The 19,160-nt window shown below is 43.1% G+C and overlaps 1 long non-coding RNA gene across 2 annotated transcripts in view; it reads right to left on the reverse strand.

Annotated features, from left to right (window-relative positions):
- The window catches only part of LOC121609911, a 93,973-nt gene that overhangs the window by 22,446 nt on the left and 52,367 nt on the right, over positions 1 to 19,160 (reverse strand). For both annotated transcript variants that reach the window (XR_006007023.1, XR_006007022.1), the window contains one exon: positions 3,558 to 3,790. This is a non-coding gene — a long non-coding RNA (uncharacterized LOC121609911). The remainder of the gene's footprint in view (positions 1 to 3,557; positions 3,791 to 19,160) is intronic.

A 19,160-nucleotide genomic window follows, 5' to 3' on the forward strand; every position in this document is an offset into this window, starting at 1 on the left:
GATGGTGTTTTATTATACACTGAACCAAATGCATTACTCCCAAGTTTTGCAGTGCAGTTAAGTAATTTCAAATACCCATTGGGCAGCAATAGTAAACTTTCACTCTATAAATGTGAGGAAGTCCTAAAAGTTATAACTTAGTCCCTTAAGCATTTCATTGTTAAATTAATTAGCTTGCGATGCACAAGCCTCTCATTAATTCCTACCTTTACAAAAATGATTCCTTTATCCTTTGGCCTCATTTCCTCTCTCACTCCCCCTTTCTCACTCTCTCTCCCTGTCTCTCTGTCCCCTGCCATTCCTCTCCTCTCCTTACATCCTCATCGCTGCTAATGAGCCCACTTAAATCTATGCCAAAACACAAACAGCAAGAGAAGAAGAAATAAGTGCAGTGCTTACTGGAAGCTCTGTTTGTTAACGGATTCATCATGTGAGCTGTTTTCAATAAATAATAAATGCAAACGCTGACTTTTGTCTGCAGACGAGACTTCGGGACATGAATTATGCATTGTTATTCCTGGATAGGGCAATACAGGGACAGGGTGGCAGTGTGTGTTGTGTGTGTATGAGTGTGTGTACATGAGGTAGATCCTTGGTACACACTGTGAATGCCATCTCCGAGGCTTTCAATCAAGGCGCTTATGTGGACACAACTCACTGTGATTACATGTCTTAAGACATTGTTTTGTGTGCAAATACATACGCGGTTCAAACCTTAAGCTCCTGGAGGCTCATTTTGACTTTGTGTTCAAACTTCACTTAAAAGGATCACAGACTGCACCATTCAGTCGTTATTAATAGTTTATCTGATGCTAATCGAGTCTCTTGATTGGTCAGGACGCGTGAGTGTGTGTTTTCACTCATTCGTCCTGTGTGTGGGAGGTGTGTGAGGTGGCCCTTACAGCACATTTGTGTTTACAGTATTTTTCCATTTGATCTCTACTCTCTCCCTTCTCCACTCTTCTCCTGCTGTTTCCTACTCTGTAATCATTACAACAACAAAGGAAGCTGCGTTCCCGCTAGACAGCGGTAAGGTTCCACTAGCGGTGCTAAAATGTATGTGTGTGTGTTTTTTTTTTTTCTTTTCTGCTTCTCGTCTGTTGTCACCGGGGAACATGAGTGAAAAACTTGATTGAAAATCAGGAAAAAAGGGAATAATTACAAAGAGGAAAAAGGCACCCATCCACCCGCGACAGCAATCATCAGTGATCTCTGCTGTCATTTCACTCCGCGGTAAATAATTCATCAAAAGAAACAAAGGGGAAACAAATATGCAAATAAACCCCGAAAAGGCCAGTAACATCGGCCTACCGCCACATGGGAAGAATAGTAGTGGATTATTATCGTGGCAGGTTACGACTGTGATGAATCTGAATTCCTCTTGTTTCATCTACCTTGACAGTACTGAAGTCACACATACACAGAGAGAGAAAAAAACCTGGAGGGATTTGAGGGTTTGATTGAGGAGGGAGGCATGGATTAAGGACAAGGGGAATGGAAGGATTGAGGGAGGGGGGGGAGGAGAGGCAGGGAAGAGGGGTAGTCGACATTGGAGGGAAGAAGAAAGAGATTTGGGAGGGGAAGGGAGGAAAGGAGGGAGGGAAGCTTTTGAGGGTGTATTCGACAGTGCTGTGAAAGGTAGCCATCAAGGGCTTTGATGAAAAGTGCAGGCCTTCTAAAGCTTAGGAGTGACAGCATATGATTTGGTCAAAGCATGAAGCTTTTCAAAGGTAGACATCCTCACTCCCAGTCATCTCTCTCGGGTTGAATATAACTTTTGGGCTGAGCTGCGGCAAAATTCGGAATTGGTTTGACAGATTGACTGCATGTGGTATTGTCGCTGCGACTTACGGACAGTAAGGCTGGCTGGAAATGTAGACATCCTGAAATGAAGGGGAATTACATGTAATGTTTCAACGACCTGTCCCAGATCAGCAGCCGTGCAGAAAGCCACACTTTTTTTTTATCGAGGAAGTGACATAAGACGTGCGAGTCTGTATGCCTAAAAGAAACCTCATTATCATTGCTCTTGGGTCTTTAATGGTAGCCATACCGAAGTGCCTAATAACAGTTAAAACAGCATGGAATCATTTTGTGTGCGTGATTGTCCAGAAACATGTCTGCTAAAACTTTCAGCTGCCCTGACTCCTTCCAAAAAACAACCTTAAATTCTATTTTAAGCCAGAAAGCACATTACACATTATGAATTCAGCCTTTTCCATCCTTCATGCTACAAACACGGCCCTTGTGCATGTTATGCTGTATGTGGTTCCAACAATGGGTAACACCTTAACACATGGCCACTGCTATGCCAGTGGCCGCATAGTTTTCCTGGAGTGCTGCTTGAGGCCTATTAGCAGTTTGGCTTGGTAACAGCAATATGGACAGGCTCTCTGAGCCAACAGTCGTTAAAGCTGAGGGTTGAGGTTTACGGTCCCAGGTCAGTGGTAACAGGCAACTAGCCTGTCAGATGACACCAGAGTGTCAGACACCCACACATACACACACACACACACACACAAACACACAAACACAATACATTATTTTGGAAATAGCATGCAATTTAAACACCTACGCACATAGACAGACGAACACACTCATGATAATGCTCTTTACATGTAAAAGCATGCATGTGCACAAAATTGAACACGCATGCCTGTGAGGCTCTTGTCTGATAATGGCGCCTAGTTCGCTCTCTTGCACAGTTATTCACACACACACACACAGACACACAGACACACACACACAGATAATAGTGTCTAATTTAGGCCCTCATATCTGTAGAGTTCTCCAGAGGACTAGACCTCATCAGGAATATATTGGTGACCTACATACTACAGTAGGAACACACAGACAGACACACACAAACACACACCAGCATAACTGCTCATGCTCCTATACTAGAGACGCAGACATCCACAGTACTTACTGGCATCTATGCATGCAAGCAGACACAGGCACAGAAACATGCCTCTACAGCCTGGCTGTAGCTGAGCCCACACAATCAGACACACGCAGAGCCACAGACATGCAGGCGTACAAACATGTCTACAGTATAGGCTGTATACGTGTCTGTGTCCACCCACTCCAAAAAAACATTTGCAGACAAAGTGTACGCAAATCAGATGCACTCCCACATCTTCTTTGAAAGGTCAAAAATGTCCCTCTAAAGCCTTCATGAAAAATAAACTGAAAAGAAAAACATATCCATAATGTATCCTGAGAAGCATGTAATGATGGAAGGAAAAGTTGTACAGATAATATTCAACTGGTGAAGAAGGGGTCAAAAGCATGTTATAGCTTGGTGCTTTATGTAAGAGGGGTCTTAGGGGTAGAACTAAAAGTTTACAAGTCAACAAGATTAATTCAGAAATCTACCATAGAATGAGATATCAGCCATATCATTAGAAATGAAACAACATGAAATACCCACTCCTGACATGACGTAAAACATTATCCAAAGTTCATCTCATTTCATTTTACAGCCGATTCGACAGCTCAACAACCAGCCTTTCCTAAAGCTGCTTCATTTAGGATTCTAGAATGAGACAACATACCTGAATGCGGTTTTCAGTGGATGTCCACTTTAAGCTGCCGCGCTTTTCTGCTGGGGGCAGATCCGCCAGTGAGATGATACAGCAGCTGCAGCATGTGTCTGGTTGCAGGACAGGAATCACTGTATCTATGCTGTATTATGCATTCTGTTGGCACCAGACAGACCTCCAGTCATCATTCATCATTCATGGGCATCGTCTGTCAGCTTCACAGTCTACTAAATGGCCGAGAGGACCTGACAGATAGTGAGAGAGAGAAAGAGAGAAAGTCTCAACCAAACATACCAGAAGGCCTGACTCATGCAATTAGACTGACTCATAAATTCATTTATCACCACTGCAAACACCTAGATGGAGAGTAAATCAGAGACATTGACCAAGCGGGAGATAAAGAGACGAGTGAGATGTGTTATGGCACAAAAGAGAGAGAATATAAAGGAGATGGTGATCATTACTTCTATCAGCTGGGTTTTATAATCTTTTAATGACGCCATGCCATGATTAGAGACAAACTATATTCAGTGGCAGGCTAAAGAGACATATCCCAAAGGGTGGAGACATACGCAGGCATTTATGGATGGCTGTCTGCTCAGTTTGTAAATGGCTAAAAGGACCTGACTCATACGCAGCAGTGGTGGCTCTGGATAAAGGAGAGGGAACAGAGGCTGAACCTCAAGCGGTGCAGAAATAGGCATTTGAACCAGCATGGAAAGACATTAAGTATTTTAACGTTTATGGGTGTTGACAGGAACTCGGCTCAACGGTGAAGAGGACCTGACTCACACATTGTGGGGACTTTACTTAGCTAAAATGTAATGGCAGCTTCTGGAGCTTGTGTTGGACCACAACTGATGGAGCACTCGTTCGGTGAAAATACAATTAAAGCAGACGCACTTCCCCACCCACACTGTCTTTACAGTGAGTGACACAAGATTGTGTTTGGTTTTATGTTTGTCAATTGAGACCAACTAAGGATAAATTGGGATTTCCAGTGACACAAAGATGAACAGACACACAGCCCTTTATTTGACTTATCAGACATGTAACATTTCACCAAACTTCTGTCTCTGAACTGGAGCTGGAGACGAATCAGCCGAGAAGGCGATCCTCCCTCATTCACAGAATGCACGTAGAAGGCAGCACCAGCCACTGATTGTTTAATTATCTGCTGCCTTAGTAAATCAAATTCTAATTACAGGCAGATGCGTGCGCAAACTGAAAGAAGTCAGTGCTTTCGTGTAAAGAAATCTGGCCCATTAGAGGTTGAACTCAGTAAGTCGGTGGAGATGTTTATCAAATGTCTGAATGTCGAGCAGACTAACATAAGGGAGACAGCTGCCCTTGAGGAGACATAAGTAGACTACTTTAGTAATTGTGGGCAAAAACATTAAAGGTCATCTGCTAAAAGCAACACGAGGCCTCACCTCATGCATAAAGTCCAGGACTGCAGACACCGACAGCACAAGAGCAGGGGTAGAAAAGTTGACACAGCAGTGTGCAAGTTCTACTTATGCCACAATATCACAGGATGGAGAAAGAAAACACATATACAGTATTTCCTATGCACATTGCAGAAAACAATGAGAATAAAATATGACCAAAGTTGTGAAAAAGTTACTCCGGGCTTCACAACCTTGCCAGAAAATGAAAAGCTTCCTTTTCTGTTGGGGGAACACAGCAGTATGGCAGGGCAGAAACTCGGTTTGTCTCCTGCTGCCTCGAGGCAAGACAGAAAGAAGACAAATCATCTGTGAACCTGCACTTACTGCAGCTGCCTTACCGGGAGTATGGATTTATCCTACCAGCTGGTATGGAGAAGAGAGAGGGGAAACTACAAAATCTTATTATGGAAATAGAGTATAATGTGCGTAAGACATTTTTATTATCTCTGCCATGGAGATTATGTTTTTGGACCGGCTGTATGAAATATCTAAAAACAAAACAGATTCCTATAACAGATCCATTTGTTTGTTGTGGTCTTTGGTTTGTGACCAAATAGCTGCAAAACTGGTGACATTCCCAGCAACCTCAGCTCCACTTTGTGTTTATTTGCCAATTAGCAAGTGTTTGCATGGTAACACCCTGAATTAAGATCGTAAACATGGCAGACATTATATCTGCTAAACATAAGCATGCTGTTATTGTCATTGTCAATTTAGCGTGACTGTTTATTCACCATTCTTCTTGCATATTTACTCTAATTTTACCCACTTAGGTACAAATGTATTTTTGTCTAAATGTGCTTGAATAAGCATTTATTTCTTTTTTTAAGGTTAAGGTATTCTTCATACCATGTTTACATTGAAAATAACCAATGTAAAGATTGCGCAGCCTTGGTGGGACCATGCACTCAGTGAGTGCTTTCTAGTTACTCTATATTTAACTTTATTGCATGCATGCAGTCAATTCTTTTCTTACCATCATCATATTTTGTTATGCCCACTGTCCTTCTTTTCTTTTATCTACTGTTTCCTTCTGTGAATGCTTAAGCAACACAAATGTTTCTTGTCATGCCAATGAGGCAAGTGGAAATTGAAAAAAAATGAATGCGGGGAGCGCATTGTGATGGTCATATGTCTCGATTGCGTCACGTTATTTTCATGAAACGAGGCAGAAAGCGAGGGGGAGGCAAATTTATATGGACAGAGAACGTATGAGATGCTGACAGACGGACACGGGGTAAAAGCGAGCGGAGCAGACAGGATTTTGTAATCATACATTCAGAGTGTGCTACCAAAGACCTGAGCCACTGTTATGTAAACCAGAATGAAACATTCATGAGCGAACCATCGTCTCGCTCGCGACCCACTGGGAATGAGTGCGGCAATGACCCATATGGTGGGTTGGCTACTATCTGAAACTCATCTATAGCAAACGGGAACACTTTGAAAGGTTCAGTGCAGTGGGCTGTTATCGAAGCCGGAGAGGCAGATGTGTGGGAGGGCAGCAAAAGGGACAACCTTCATTGGCATGAATGGAAAGGATCATATGTTGCCAGGGCAGCTGAGGTTAGATTCAAATGTTCAGGAAAAAGATGGAGAGGGGTGTTGGGGGTGAAGGGAGAAGATGAAGGACGGGGGTTGTGGGGGTGGGGTGGGTGCTGTATAAGGAGGAAGGGAGGAACGAGAAGAGAGACAGGGATTAGGCAATAAAAAGACGAGATCAAGAGACAGCTCTGACACGCTCAGGCAGCGCATGCTTTCTGTGAGCCTGGGAGCAGCTGAGCTAACCACACACACACACACACACGCACACATATGCACGAACGTTGTGATGTGGTTAGCTGTGACTTTGTCTCTGACTGGGTGTATATATATGAGATGTTTAGAAAGGGGCTGTACTGTAGGAAGTTGTGCCAGATCCCCAACACCACACCCCACCATCATAAGGAGAAGGGGACTTAGTGGGCTTCGGGCTTCTGTTGTGGTTTCTTTAATTCTCTCCCTCTCTTTTTTCTGTCTCTGACTCTCACTCTATCTCTGTCCTTGCTGTCTGTCTGTTTCTCGGACCAACGCTCCGCTTCCCTTCGGCTGTTTCTCTGCATTTTCTTCCCTCTACATCCATCGATCACTCTCTCATCCTGAACCCATCCATCTCTCACTTTCTCGACGGTAATACACGTCCATGAATAACATTCGCAGCGATCTAACGGCGTGGCATCTGCATTGTAACCAAAGCCGAGCAATCAACGCTTAGACAGGCAATATGAGGAGAGCTTTGAGGGCCTCCTGACAGTTTGCACACTGAGCCACTGGGGCACTATGGAAGTATAGGTTCAGATCCGTGCCACAAATGGTTAAAGAACATGATCTTTTGGGCATGTGGAGGCCTAAGTGCTGTAACATGAACACAGGAGGAGTTTAGATCATGACTGTAATAAGTATAAGAACCTCCTGCCAGATGAACCGCACCACTCTGTGATCATAAGGTGGTGGGCTTCGCTGAGGTTTAGGCCTTCTGTTGTGGTCGCTTTGTACTTCGGTGCTATTCTTTTTCTTTTTTTTTTCCGGGATTATCATGACATTCACTCAGCATTTCTCTATCACTCAACTCTGTCTCTCTCTCACCCCCAATCCCTGTTTTTTTTCTTTCTCCTACAGAATGTGATTTCAATATCCTTTAATGGCTCTAATATGATATGTACAATAACCAGAGCTACATTCTGTCCTTTGATTTTCTCAGACATACGGCTGCTCTTATAGTTTCTTCCCTCCTCCCTCTTCTCTCTCTCTGTGTTTTAATATAAACCTCGCTTTGTTCGAGAAGAAAAAAAAGCTACACCTCATTCGAACTTAAAAGGATTTTTAACCTGCCTTCTGTGTCACTAGCCACGCAGGCTGGATCAAGACTGCAGAGGTTTGAGTAATCCCATACTCACGTACACACACACAAATACAGACCGACTCCTGGGTGCACTTAATACACACATGGAACCTGACAATCACATTTTCTGTCTATATAAACACACTCTCTCTCTCTCTCTCTCTCTCTCTCTCTCTCTCTCTCTCTCTCTCTATCTATCTTACCAACCACCCCCATGGCCCTTCTTCCCTTTTTCCTAAACCTCAAACACCCACACACTGCCTCTTGATTCAATTAAACCACAGTCAAGTCTGGATTGTGACATACACCCCATGGAGGGAAGCGGGAGATGTGTATTTGTGTGTGTGTGTGTGTGTGTGTGTGTGCATCAAAAAACTTCATGACCTCGTTGACCATGGCCCTTCCTGTTCATTGTGGTAATGGAATGTATTAGGATGGACCCCCTAATACATTCTGCCTGCCTTTCACCGCTGTTCCCTGTGTTTCTTTCTCTCCATCTTCTGTTTTTTGTTATTTCTCTCCCTCCCTGTCTGTCTGTCTCTCTGTCTCACTCTCAATCTCTCTTCCCTAATGAGGACAGGGACCGTCCTCCCTGTGGGGAAAGGGGTCAGTGCCCCTGACACACGCGCGCGCACACACACGCACACACGTAGAGATAAACATACAGACATAGACTGCACACATGCACACACATGCAGACAGGACACATGCAGACATCCATGCAGATAAAATGACAAACCCCCACCACTACCGCCACACACACACACACGCTGCATACACAGACACATACTGACCCAGAAATCCCATCTCTATTATGCAGAACATCAGTTAGCTGATGGTGGAGCTGATTATGCAGCTACCCTCCACTAGCCCACAACTCCCTGTTGGATATCTGCCTTTAAAACCCCAATCCCAAATGTCTTTTTAGCATATCAATAGAGAATTATATATTCCTAAACAGTAGGACTTGCATACATATAGCTTTTCACAACTTTTTCATCTCGCCGTGCCACGTATGAGCCCATTTAAAGAAAAAGACAAGTTTAGGTAAATATTTCACACTAAAAACATCCAAAAGTAACATATAGCTGTGACGCTGAAATATTATATAGGGTTCTCTGCCATGATTTGTCTCTATCAGCATATATTCTATATATATTGTATAAGCAAGTGCAAGTATGTTAGGTTCAGAAATAATAATGAGTAATAAAAATAATAAGACATTTCATTGTTGGTCAACTCATTCATGAAATGATTGAATGATTAAAACAGGTCCTTAATCAGCCACAATTAACAGCTCTAGTGCTCTATGACAACACTTTAACATACATTATGTTCAGTGGCACTAGTAGAAATGTTACAGGAGTGAGGATTTTACTGATCAGATTTTGATTATGAAAAAAGTACATAAAACTTTGAATGAAGAAGTGCTAAGCGCTATATAAATGCTACCCATTTACATGGCAGTAAGGCCACAGGTGAAGCTAGAAGTTAGTTTAGGATTTTGGATACCTTTTTAATCAATTCAGCAACTTTAGTGGAGTAATTTGTTCCTGATTGCAGTGACAAACAATCAGTTTTTGAGCCTCTGACAGGCATCTTCTGTGGCCAATTAGACTCTCATGGAGTATATGCAGTGCCAGTAAACCAGGCATGTCCAAACTATTCCATAAAGGGCCGTGTGGCTGCAGGTTTTCATTCCAACCAAGGAGGAGCACACCAGGCTGGACTCATTTAATCATCTGATCTCAGTCTTCAGCTGATAATTAGGCGACCTCTTGGTTGGTTGGAACAAAAACCTGCAGCCACACGGCCCTTTGTGGAATAGTTTGGAAATGTCTACACTAAAATTACGGAAAACATTTAGAACTAATTCAATCTGAAATGATAGGATACGATATGATAGAATTATGAAAAAATCCAGGAGACAGCCGTGTTTCTTCAAAAGCCAAAATGTGACTTTAAAATCTGATTTTAGAGTGAAAACAGAATACTTCTAGTCATTCATTTCCACTTTTCACTTGCAAATTGTAACTTCTAAAGGGGTCAGGTTTCTTACTTTGGGTATTCCTAGTGGCCTGTCTCACTTAACATCGTGAGTGCTGAACAGTTATGGTGGAAAATTTGAGACATAAAAATCCCCTGATGGCTCACAGATGAGCTGATAGCTTCAGACTGAAAAACCTGACAGCCCGTCGTCTTTTGCTGCGTACTGCATTCATCTTAAATCTGAAATCTGCGGCAGCAGCACAGGAACTAACTTCAGATCACTCTGCAAATACCTTGGCTTGACTGGGTCCCAGAGGGCTCGCTTTATAGATTGGTGCAGTGCAGGGGTGAGGAGTGGTGACCCCAACAAAGATTGCTTGCTAAGCAAATAAGCAAAGTAATCTGGCTGTGTGTGTGCGTGCATATGCGTGTCCACACATGCAGGCAAGTGTGTGGACATACACGATGTGCTTGTGTATTCGTCTCCAAGTGTGTGTGTGTGTGTGTGTGTGTGTGTTTGCCTGCTTGCTCACGAGGAGCTGAGAATGTGGTCCCTCTTGCATGTTCATTGATAATGCCATGCATTGCCATTCTGCATGTTTTAGCTTGGTAATTGAAAGGCCATCTGTGGTCCACTGGGGAGGTTTAGTAAAGGGTAAACTACGAGGCTCATTATTTTAGGGGAAGGAAGCCCTCGGAGGCCAAAACATATTAGTTTGTGTCCAGTTTAACCTTCAGAAAACTCAATTACAGGAGGTAAGGTGTATGCATCTGCAGTATTCATGCGTGTTCTTTAGGAGTTTTGCAGACTTGCATACATGTTCTCAAACAACGGTAATAAAACAAAGTCCAGCTGACCTGTTGTTCTGGGTGGACAAAACCAGCTACTAATCTGACAGGCAATGCTGTCTTAGCCAAAACTTTGTCCGGCAGCACACAAAACAAAGCAAACTGATTACACGTAGTGAGTGTGTATGCGCCTGTGCGCCTTTGCATGTCTGCTGGGTCCATAAACATGGAAACAGACATGACCTGCATGTCTCAGCAGTTTCCTGTGTAAGCCGAGCTCTGTCTGTGTGTGTCCCCACGGTTCTCCTGTCACTCCTCGGGCCTGCAGAGCAACGCTCCCCACTCTATTAGTGTGTCTCAATGTCTGTGCACCAGCGCATGTGCGTCTGTCTTTACATGCATGTGTGTTTCCATCTGTCTCATGTCACCAGCAGTCCTCTCTGCGCCATTAGGACCTGTTAGGATCAAGGGTCATTTCTCTATAGGTCAAAGTTCACCCTTCAAAAGGTGAAAAGTCACCAGGGTCAGGTCTGGTGTGAGGCGACAAAGAACAAGCGCGCAGCTGAAGGCATGACAGCTAACACCTTTCGAACTTAGAGAGCATCCCACATGGGCAGCCTACAGTATAGTCAATATAAAGACATACCACAGTACTCTTTTATAGGTAAAGTGACATGGCAAGCTGGCCGGAGGGACAAGTGGTGACTGAACAATAGCCAAACAAGTGATATAAAAACTAATGACTGACTTTCAGTTGCCAATTTGAGATTAGATCTCCTTATGGCCAGCATTTTTGTGACCTTGTTCAACTCTTTGGCATCAAAAAAGAAACTGTGGCAAGCAGCAACGCCTGCCACTGTGTGACAGGTGATGTAAAAGGAATAAAACCGATACATGAACATAAATATTATATTTTCTTTCACATGTTTGCTTTAATTACCTGCCAAATAAATGATGAAATACGACATAGCTGTTAAATAGGCTGAATACTATAGAGGAATATTATAAGAACAATAAACATCTAAGTAAGGAAGAGTGAGGGAGAACTGCCTGAGACATGACTCATGAAGAAGCGTCTTGTGTCAGTCTGTGTTGAAAAGAAGACTTGAAAGGGGAGGAAGTCCAAGTTCACCCTGGAATTAAGGATAGGAGCTGTTTGGCTTACACACGCAGACATCCGTTAACATCACAGCACACATACACCGCCCATACAAATGTCTCACCCAAGCACTAAGTCAACCCATTCACCCAGCCCCGGCAGTTAAAAGTTTTCCCCTCCAGCTAAACTCAAGCCTGACCATAATTGAGTCTGCGCTTTCAAGTGACTTTATTGAATTCCACTTCACGGCTGTATTTTTATTGTTTTTATTTTGTTTTCTATACTGCTGCGTTCTGTTTCTTTGCGTGCGTTTTAATGTTTGACACCTTGGGAAGGCTGGTGAAATAAATGTCATTACGTACCGATATATTCTTTCCTTTATGTTTTCTTTTGAAGGCTCTTGTGATGGTGCTTACTTTTATCACTGCTGGGATATCTTCTCTGTTAAGACATGGTCATGGCAATGCAACCGCAAGGCTGAGAATTAGAGCAATTACTACAATGAGATCTGGTCAAAGCAAAGCCATGATGTTAACCAGGTTAACCATTATTACAAGCATCCATCCATAACCACAAAATGGGAAGGCACCATACAGTCTGTACCACAACCAAAACTCTGCCTGCATTGTTGCTTCATCGTCAGTGGTGATAACTGCACAGCCAGGGGTCACAGGGTTTGTGATCATACTGGAAAGAATGTCACTGAAAGATGAGATAAGAAGCAACTGGCAAACGAAAAAAGACAATTATGTCTCCTCTTACACACAAATATATTTTACATACCACAAATGGACATATAGTATATAGAAAGACAGCATGACAAATTGGATACACCATATGAACACTGCTGCCGCTGCACACACACACGGGCGTAATAAGGCTCTGGGTAGATGTTATCACAAAAGAACAAAGTAATGTTATCCGGCAGGGAAAGAGTCCAGAGCTGCTCCTGCTGCTTTGTCCCCTCCTTTATTTCATTGGCAGGCAAGGAACCTCTGTTGCCAAGGTGATACTTTGTATAATTTGGGGTCATTTTATTGAATGAACAAAGGCCCAGTCCGTGCAGTAATCAATAACTAGTAATGTTATTGGCAGTAATTGTCAAAAACCTTTCAATAGCAGTTGACTTCATTCTTGATTTCCCAGATTGTCTATGGATCACTCCCTCCTTCTGTCTCTGTGTGAGTCTGCAGGGTGAAGCTTTTCTTTTTGCCCCTTTTGACAAAATGGTATAAAATAGGTGCAGACAGGTACACGGGGATGAATGTTGAAATATGTGCTGTATTAAAGCAGCATGTTGGCTGCCTCTAACTAATGTGTGTTCACGGTATCTCTGAGACATGTTTGATCAATTTTGAGAACATTCCTTGATAGTCCAGTCATGTTTTTCGGCCCTGAACTGCTCACGTTAGTGAAATCACTGAACCTCTGAATTTACTCCCAGCCCACACAAACACAAACCCCTTAAACCCCAGGATGTGTGTGTGTGTGTGTGTGTGTGTGTGTGTGTGTGTGTGGAGGGGTGTGTGTGTGCATATGTATGAATGTGTGTCCATCTTCTCTCAAGTTGAACAGGATGTGGGAGGTCAAAGGGGAAGGTCAAAGGTCAAAGCCTGACTAAATAATTACCAGATACACTTTGCTACGACAGACAGACAGACACACACACACACACACACACACACACACACAATCAAAGACACAGCTTCCCGACTATATGGGTTGTTATTTTTGAAACGTCTGGACAGTGTCTTCCTCTGTGACCCCCTTAAGCTTGTGCACATAACTTCACCTACACACAAACACACACTTGAACGTGCTCTCTTCCCCTCCCTGTCTCAGTGGCGTTCACACACCCACTCGCCCTCACACCCACAAATATAATGTCCTAGCCTAAGAGCTTGTCCCACTGACAGGCTATCAGTCAGGAAACAGAGGGGAGAAAAGGAGACGAGAGAGAGAGAGAGAGAGGCTGGGTGGCTAGACTTAGCCTGTCAGTCACCAAAGGTCAAGGGTCACGCTGAAAAGCCCGCTGACATGCATGCGCACACACACACATGCACGTACGCATGTGTGCACTCATACACATACAACAGTGTTCATCAAAACAAGGTCAAAAGTGGAGGGCAGACAGCTGGCTAGGTTTACGGAGAGAAAGAGAGAGAGCAGACAGCTGGGTACTTTTACTAGCGTCTGCCCTTTAAATAGAGACTGGAAGAAAGTTTAAAGAGGGCACAAGTGAATGTTTACAGCAGAGCAAAGAGGTGCAAGCACTTATTTCAATTGTTCTGACTTAATATCAGTAGCCTTCAAGAATTCATGAGCGCACCGAAAGGAAATAATTTGATCAGGGATGCCATAATGTAATTGGATCAGATTAAATAAAAACTTTTTGTCTTGATATGTTGCCACAGGCGTCACCCTCCTTTGCTGGCAACCTTTGTGAAGTGTTAAAACAGAGGAAGGAAGCAGGTAAAACAAAAACACTCCCTCTGCCAAATCCTCTGTTTTTTCACTCTCTGTCACTGTGGCACACCTTCTAATCATCCAGATCAGTCTAGACCGAGACACGCCATTTCACCTCCTGTCTCTGGACTAAAACTCTCATGTCCTTTTCAAGTCCACACCCGGGTAATTAGCGCCATAATGAGAAGACATGGGCAAAGAGACCTGGGCAGAAAATAAACCCACACGCGCACACACACTCACAGACAAATGGGTATATCTGCACACTTAATCACACAACCTGCACATGCTCACAAACACAAACAATGTCATGCAGTCAGACAGGTAAGGTTATACACACAGACAAGCGCTTCGCCGAGACTCTCACTAACCATATGGCCTGCTGCTCAGGTATTTGTGCTCACAAGCTCTGGCCAAGACAAATTAGACCTTTATTGTCTCTGACTACTGGAGAATGTGGCTATGAGGGCACAGACAAAAGAGCTGAGATCGGGTGGAGAGAGAGGATGGAGGACTTTGTGGTGGTTTTTTGATGCTAATGAAGGTGCCATTCTTCTGATATCATTAGCATCAAAATATGTTAACTCTTAGTTAAACCCTACATGTTTAGGGTTTAGGACTCCTTTGCGACTGCAGTGGTGTTGCGCTGCTCTTTGTTAGCTCATGTGCACCGAGCAGCACTGTGAACATTCTTTGCTTTCATTTTCGTTTGGTATCGTTTGAGTCTCTGTAGGCGGTGCTCGTTGCACTATCTGCTCAGTGAAGGTGGATACCCCGGGTCATGCTGTGGTCCCCAGATCTTTATCTGCTCATACAGCGATGCCACAAAAGACCTACTTGAAACCAGATGATTCGGTTGAATCACCACTGTGGAACATAAATTTTCAATTGAGAGTAGCAAAATGCATTTGTATGAAAATGTCCCCAGTGCCACTTTGCATTTGTTTTGATCTCTTTTCATGGAGCAGCACTTTCACCTGCAGGGACCCTACATGGGGAATGGAAAAGTCTGTATAATGTGACCATTCAGTTCAACACAAGAAGCCAGGCCAGACAAAACAACATGGGTGGTCAAGGTAGAGCAGCCAGGTGGGGTAAAAAGGAGGACCGGAGGAAAGGAGAATGGAGTGGACCATGTGATCAACACAGCGGGAAACCCAGTGGTCATTTCACCCATGGACACACACATACACACACCAAGTGATAGACTTACTGATAAAATGAAAGATGCATGGTTAGCCAAACATGGAGACAAACAGTGAGACAGGCCAGAAGCCAGATGAACAGATAGGGATGCATGCAAGGCTACAGTCACACACACACACACACACACACACACACACACACAGACAAACTGGTCAACATGGCCAGACAGGCTGAGCTTGCGTTGCCTGTGGGGATGATCTCGGGTGAGCTGGGATACACAGCGATCTGTCTTATTAATGTTGCACCGTCTCTGTCATAAAATCTACTTCCTCCTCACAACTCATGTAAGAGTAATGCTTTCCTTATGAATTTATATTATCATCTCATCTCGCCACCCACCATTGATCATTTGTGTGTCCACAAAAGGTGAATAATAAGTGAAGGTTTGTGTGTTTAAAAATTCAACAAAACATTATACTCTATTAAAGTCCACGTTTGATGCGATATCGGTATAGCAAAGGCATGCAGTGAATATAGAAGCAATACTAGGGTTAATATATCATTTGCAAGATCACTTATATCTTTTATAAGGCTGTGTCAAATATGCTACAAAAACCATCCATCTAACAAGTAATTTCATCTCACATTCAGCCTTCTAGACTGTGTGGGACCTTTTTCAATGCTGCACCTGCCTGCAACACAGTTTCTAATAAAACTGAGCCCCATCCCACAGGACAAATAAGACACACACACTGCCCTTATGGATGTTTTTAATCTAAGGAAATGCAAAAACAGTTTCTCTGTGGTTCACTAAGCAATCTTTAGAGGACTTATTCGATGCCTTTATAGCAAAAAAAAACACCAAAAACACCTTGCACCAGCTCGGAACAAAACATTGATAAAATCTTTATACATCGTGTTCTTATTTCTCCAATAGTTCATTTGGCAACGGCAATGAACACAAACCAGATGTTAGACCGTCAGATTTCAGAGCGCCATTGCTGGTGTTACTGTTATCAGTAATTCATGTTCGGTACATGTTACCAACTAGCATGCAGCTAATGTCTGTGTGCAGCTGGTACACTGGCTGTGTGGGGCATATAATCCCAAACAGTCCAGCGTGCGAATTATGTGAAAATGTTGCTTTATTTCTGAACACATCTACTAATTCTGATCTATATTTACTGCATGGCCATTTTGTGACATGCGTTGTGATGTGTGTTTAAAAACACTTATATTGGCCTTGGCTATGTGTGTGAGTTTATTCATCCACTGTGCATGTATTTATGGCTCCATGTCTGCAATATAGCCATTATCAAATAGTGCTTTTTACATTCTTTCTGTCTTGTGTGCTTATTAAGCGTCTACTACTCATGCTCACGTAGTAAAACGTCCTCCGTTTATTTTGATTTCTTTTGGCTTGACGATTGTGAAAAACTTGAGTTGTGCTTCACAAAGGGAGCCTTTTTCATAGCAGATTTTATTTGCTAAGCGAGGAAGGAGGATATTTGGTCCAAGAGCGAAAATAACCTAATTTTGTAATGAAATGAAATCTACCCAGTGTACTTGTGATGGTTAATCTATCCTCAAAGTCTTCTCATTCTGCATGTCTGCTTTAGTGGATAGATTCCATCCACATTTCACATCCACTGTCTGCACAGCTTCTCCACCTAAAAAGAAATGCTTTGAAAATAAGCGACAGCAAGATAGACGCGACACATGGAGAGCTGTACAGTGGCTACTAGAGCACTGTTATCTGTGCATTCATGTTCAGCTGAGCCAGACTATAACGGTGCATTATTACGATGTGGTGTGACAATCCAATCTGATGGCAGTAAAAAACTCCACCCAACCACACTGGGAGTGGAAAGATTTCATGCAAACGCCTTCTCTCTTGCTAAATCAGGCGAGGGGAAACGACGCATTGCACAATGGCTCTGTTGTATTATTAGCCCCTCCGAGGAAGCTACAATTGTCGGATCAGAGAAAAAAAGAAAAAAAGAGTAAAGTAAGTCTGGGAAAATATCAGCTTCCTGCCCAGGACTTCAGGGTTTAGCCTGAGTAAGTGCCTGCCTTTCTCACTGCTTCACACACACTTTCTGACCCTGTTCCTCTCTCTCTCCCTCCCTCTCACTCCACAGTTATTTGGCCGGCTCCTTGTTTACTCAGATCAGACTTGTCAGGGAAAAGCCAAGCGAGTTTAAAAAAACACACACGCACACACACTCGTGCGCACACAGACACACAGCGATGAAAATTAGCTGGCATCGAGGCACCACAAAACATCGCCGCTGAAACACCAACTGCACCAGGATCTGATTCTCATACAGCACACCAGAGATTATTGCTGTAATTTATGCTGACATAAATAAATCATTCCAATCTGAATGTGTGTGTGTGTGTGTGTGTGGAGGAGATGAGATGGAGAGGAAGGGAAGGAGGCTGAGGAGTGAAATGAGACACAGACAGTATTTCATTTATTATTATCATTATTGCTTGCTTTAATGGTCAGGTTTGGTTTCCCAGGAGCTCTTCTCAGCCTCCAACGCTCAGTGGGAGCAACAAGCTCTTACAAATGACAGAGAGAGAGTGAGAGAGTGGGGGAGGGGGGATACCAGGACATCTCCTTCCAACTTATCTGGTTGGTAGCCAGTCTGTATCTCCCCGGGGCAGCACACACTGTGTGTCTGACCTCAGCTGAACCCAACTGCAAGAGTAGTCTCACTGCTGATGATGTGGAGCTGAAAGAGACGGGGTTTGGAGGAGAGCTAAAAAGAGCAACAGGGAGGAGGGGGAGGGAACAAGCTCCCTTTGCATGTTCCTGACGAAGAGGCAAAACCAAAGTCATCCCACTAAACTGCTCTGAAAGAAATGTGGTAAAATTGATACAACTCAAAGAGCCAATATTCACAAAGCAATACAACTATACACTCTCCATTTGCTGAAATACTGGAATTGAGCACCACATGAAACAAAACTCTGTGAAATGCTTGATTGAGAATACCTCTGAGAGGAATCATCATTAAAATGATGTGCATGGTCATTGAAACATGATCACCTCAAGAAAACTGAGACATTTTGGCGAAATATGCTTATTCGCTTTAGAGTTAGATGAGACGATTGACACCACTCTCAGATCTGCATCATAACTATGAAGCTACACCCAGCAGCCTATTAGCTTAGCTTAGCATGAAGTCTGGAAACAAGGGGAAATACACATCACTTACCAGCAGCTCTAAACCTCACTAATTAACACATCGTATCTCGTGTTTAATCTATATCTGTTTCCTCGTTTCCAGTCTTTATGCTAAGTGAAACTAACCAACTGCTGACTGTAGCTTCATATGCAGCATAGAGATATGAGAGAGGTATCGATCTTCTCACCCAGCTGTCAAGAAAGCAAATACGTGTATATACCAAAATTTCAAGCTGTTTTAATTTTTGTTTGTATATTCATGATTGAGATAGACGAATATTGTAATGAACAGCATTGCTTCATTTTCTCAATGCACACTGCGGCTAAATGAATGATCCTCAGTTTATCATAATTTGCAAGTTAATGATTAAGGTTGTCTACTTCTGCTAGCTTTTTTTCTTCTGTTACTGAACTTTTTTGTGAATAACCACTCCTCTAATCACCACAAGCTGTGTAGCTTTGGCAACAGATTATTCCTAATAAAGCCAATAAACATATTTGAAGTTGAAAAAAACTTGAATTTGAAAGAGACAGAGAGCCGCTGGGGTGGGAAGGCAATGAGAGAGAAATGCATGATGAAATTAGACATGGGGGTTTG

The sequence above is a fragment of the Chelmon rostratus genome, chromosome 8 (assembly GCF_017976325.1).
Source record: "Chelmon rostratus isolate fCheRos1 chromosome 8, fCheRos1.pri, whole genome shotgun sequence".
Taxonomy (NCBI): domain Eukaryota; kingdom Metazoa; phylum Chordata; class Actinopteri; order Chaetodontiformes; family Chaetodontidae; genus Chelmon; species Chelmon rostratus.